Consider the following 4847-nt stretch of genomic DNA (forward strand, 5'->3'; position numbering starts at 1 on the left):
CAGAATGGCTTTGTAACCAGTTTGGGTGTAATTTTGGGAGGACAGGCAGTGGAGTATCAGTATTACCGTCATTCCAGTTTTCCTTCCTTTCCCAAATCGCCTAAGTTTTTCTGACAAGCCAATCTGCCAGGCAGCTCAGAGGCTAATTTAGAATCATGTCTTATTGTTTTCACTGTTTAGTTCAACTGCTGGGAACTGCTAACTGTGGTAGCAAGAACCTCTGGAATCATCAGTTCCAAAAAGACCTGTTAGCAGGATTTTACCCAGCCTTTCTGGGGCAGCTTAAGTCTGGGAAGTAAGAATGTGGGAGAGAGGCAGGAATAGAGGAGGATGTATAGTTTCCCTTCTTCCTCCAACCATTCTTACAAAACCTCTGTTCTTCCAGTTTTATCTGGGATCTCCCATTCATTTATCTTAATCTTGAAAACACAGCAAGAATGGGTTCCAGATAAGGAAATTGAGTTTGATTATTTTGAATCCTACAAAATTCAGTCTGGAAGGGCAAAAGAAAAAAAGAAAAGGATCAAACAAGACTGCTTCAACATGTCACTGTGACTTCCCAGCATGAACAGGCACAGAAGCATGAAAACATGGTGCCTCCTGATACCAATACTCAAGAGGAATCTGGGTGGAAGAACTGTACCAAGTGCTTTATGCAGATTATCTCATTTATTTTTTATTTTCTTTTAGATTATCTCATTTAATCTTTAACTCTTACAAAGTGAGTACTTTAACCTAATTTTATAAAGGCAAAACTAATTCTCAGCTGTTAGGGGATAGAGCTGAGATTTGAACCTGGGCAGAATGATTTTTGAACCTGCGCTTCTAAACCTCCTTGCTACACTGCTTTCCTGGTCTCCCACTAGTAGGTCTCACTCCCTCGGGGTAGAGTGAGAGGTTGCTGTTTCAGTTATCAGGAAATATCCATGCTATTTTATTTATAAAGAATGAGGCAATTACCAGATTAGTAATAAATCTGAGCAGCTATAAATCTTTTTATTTTTTTGGCCGTGCCACGCGGCACGTGGGATCTTAGTTCCCCAACCAGGGATCGAACCCGTGCCCCCTGCAGTGGAAATGCAGAGTACTAACTACTGGACCACCAGGGAATTCCCTGTAAATCTTTTTGACACCACTGAAATCACATGTATCGATTCTTTATTTCTTAGGTCCTAGTGTTCATTTCTGGGTTGCCCAAACCCAAGAAGATGGTCAAGTGCTTGTGAAGAGATACCAGCTGCAGCCAGAAGCACGTACCTTTCATTTTCCTGAAAGCTGGCGTGACAATAATCAGGAGATTAATTCAAATAGGTACTATTATTGCCTTTTTATAAATGAGAAAACTAAGGCTTAGGGATTATTAAAATAACTTGCCTAAGGTCACACTTCTAGGAAGTGGTGGAGCTACGAGTCAAAGCCAGGTGTACCTGACTCCAAAGCCCATGTTCATCACACTACAGTCTAGGAGTGGTGCTGAATGGCAAGATGCCCATCTGGGGGCCAACAGGAAAGGCACAAAACACCACCATTCTGGCAGAAAGCAGACAGGCAGGGCCAACTCCTAGCCTCTCACCTGACAGCATAAACACAGGGAAGCGATTATATGACAAGTTCGCTTTTAAACTCAGGAATCCTTGGTATACTGAGATACTGCAGCTTCATGAAGACCCTGTCTCCTGTGCAAAAGGTCATGTAGATCTTCTGGCATGTTCAAGGCTTGTCATGTAGAGTAGGAGAGTAGGAGGAGAGTGAGATGAAAACATAAAGGGATCATGCCACCTAAAAGATGGACATCTGAAAAACCGATGATAATGACCAGACTCCATGTGAACAATGATGAGACCACTTACTCTGATATCACTCTGGGGAGAAGACATGCATAGAATCACAAAATCAAAATATTTATTTGTTCTTTTGCACATGACACTGTTAAAACATTCCTACTACAGCAATACTGCCCTCCAGGAGCTTACAATCTAAAACAGTCAACATTAATTGTAGACCCAATGATTAAGGCATATATGAGATGCGGACTCTGTATCTTTAGGTGTATCTTCTGAAGGAAGCAGCTGGAGAGGGCAGGATCAACATTAAATGACATGAAAGTGTACTCCCTGCTAACTCCCTTTCCAGCTTCTACAAGGAACCCTTGTGGCTAGAACCCAAAACCAGTACCCCACAGCCTAAAAGGGAATTCCAGACAACCCTACCATAGAAGTAGTGAAGAAACCTTCATCTCTAATTCCCTGGTGGACAGAGAGGACTCTGCTTGTGGGCAGTGTGGGGCTGAGTGTTCTTCCAGCATAGATTGGAGACGGCACCTAAGATGCTGTAACTTCGTGGATGGTACCAGGTAGCCCCTTACTCAGCCTTATAGAAATTCCAGTGGGACAGTTGCTCCTCAAAGTGTGCTTAGGGTCTCTATCAAGTTTTACAACTTCTGGTTGGTATCTATATCCACATCTACTGCACAGCATTATCCACTGCATCAGGAGGGTGAGGGAGATTTAATAAACCAGACACATGGGATAAAAAACTGAAAGAAACGGAAAAGGAGAGCAGAATAAGGGGCCAAAGATATGGGGATACAGCTTCTAATAGTTGTGAACAGGAGGAAGAGAAATTTGGATTCAAAAGGAACAAAGAAGTCAGGCACTAAATTCTAAATGAACAGGGTTACAGAAATGAAAGTCAACAAGATCATTATATTATCACGATCCAAGAGCTCAAGAAAGATAGAATTTAAGCTTTACTTTTTTTTTTTCCTCGCTAGTTTCTTCCTTTGGCAACCTAGCTCAAGATCACTACAATTCAGGTTTTTCATGAGACTCTATCTTGGATACCTGAAGACTTATCCCAAACTGATGTTTCTCTCCCGAGAGTTTGAAATTCACAGCATTTTGTCTAAACTGGCCTTGATTTTTCTTACCTTACTGATAAGGTCCTGTTCCTGAAAGGGTATTTTATAACAGATCATGTCAAGATTTCTAGAGAGTACCCGGATCACTACTAAACATTGATTTCTCAGGGTTTTATTATTCCTTGGCTTCTGAGGCAATAACAGGCTATTTGTACCTTAATGTTGGATTTTTATCAGTACCTGTCATTCCCTTTACTTATGCTAAGTATCAGCACTACAAGGGGTTGGAATGAGAGAAAAACATAAAACTCTAAATGTTGGTTCTTAGATTTTAAGCTCGATCCAGTAAGCTCATAACCCTCTCTTGGTTCAAAGCCACGGAAGTACACATTTCTCGCCCTCCAATATTTAACTGGCACCAACAGAGAAAGTACAAACTTCAAAACCACAAGAGGCCAACAGGATAGCTGTGTTTTGTCTCTCCTGCCCTGAGGCACAACTGGAGTCTAGCACCAAGGAGGGCAGGATTTAATAGACCAGCACAGGAAGAGTCACTTTACAGAGGTAGGTTGGACTGGGAACAAGACTGCGGTGTAGACTAACAACAGAATAAAAATCCAATGTGATTCTTACTGAGGAAAGTATTTTTGGCCACTTGTGATCTAATTAAGTCCCCCCGAGAGTAACAAAGATGGTCATGCAGAGAGTGAGGCTCTGCCTGGTGTGGGCGTGGATGCCCATCAGCCGACCACACCCTAGGCCTCTCCAAAGAGAGGGCTGGGCTTTTGCCCCTCCAGCCCATGACTGGCTCATTTACATTGCAGATCAAAGATTCTCAACCTTCAAGCCATTTCCAAGAAATTACAGATCTTTAAGAATAAGGACTAGTGATTTCACACATGCTAATAAAAGTTACTTTGGCTACAGCCCTTTGTGCTTGTGTGCCTGGGCACAAAAACACAGTTGGGGCTGAATAAATGTTTGTGGAATGATTAAGTATTGACCAGCAGCATTTAGTACATGAGTTAAGCCCAGAAACACCACCAACTGATAGCAAGTCAAATTCCTGTGCCCAGTACCAGGTAGCTCACCCACCAGGTGATACTCCCTCAGTTTAAAGCAGAGATGCTCAAAGTGTGGTCCCCTGATCATCAGTAGGCACATCACCTGGGAGCTTGTTAAAAATACTAATTTGGGGGCTCTGGTCGAGGCCCAGCAATCAGGGCTTTAACAAGCTCTCCAGGTGATTCTGATGCATGCTGAAGTTTGAAAACCACTGGTTTAGAGGCAGACACATGAAAACAATAATGGGAGAAAATTATTTAAACGCTTACTTCAGTTGTGACATACGAAGGTACCAAGTCAAAGTAAAATGTCAATGGTTTCATTTTAAAATATCTATTTTCTCAAATTGATTGTCATCTTTTTTTTTGATTGACAAGTTCATTCTAATCAAAATGTTAAGTGGGAACACAAGTTGATGAGTCAGCCCCCCAAGAATGCACACCCCTGCAAGGTCTGGGCCTGTATTTATACAGTCTCAAACCACCTCTCTGCCCCCTACAGAGATTTCAGTGCAACACTTCACACCTAGGGAAAGGCATAATCTGTCTCCCACTCATTGAGTCCAAAGACTAGAACGTATTTTTAAATGTTAAGTTTGGGTTCTGGGCTTAGCTGGGCAAGACTTTTCCTCACCTACCATCAATCCTGGCTAAAGTTAATCCATTTCCATCACTGACCCAGGAAAAACCCACCAAATTCACAAACTGTTAAAAAATAAGAACAGAAGACTAAAAAAGGAAGCAGGTGATCAAGCCATCGAATAGAAAGCTACCTGGATTAGATAAGAACATATAATTTGGATCTAAGATAACGGGGGAAGAGAGGACATCTCATGGGTGGCTTCACCTCAAGAGAAATGGGAAACTCAGCTCATTAGGGAAAAAAGGCAGGGAGATTACCACTTTAGCTCAGAGACTGTAAG

The sequence above is a fragment of the Pseudorca crassidens genome, chromosome 7, assembly GCF_039906515.1.
Source record: "Pseudorca crassidens isolate mPseCra1 chromosome 7, mPseCra1.hap1, whole genome shotgun sequence".
Lineage (NCBI taxonomy): Eukaryota > Metazoa > Chordata > Mammalia > Artiodactyla > Delphinidae > Pseudorca > Pseudorca crassidens.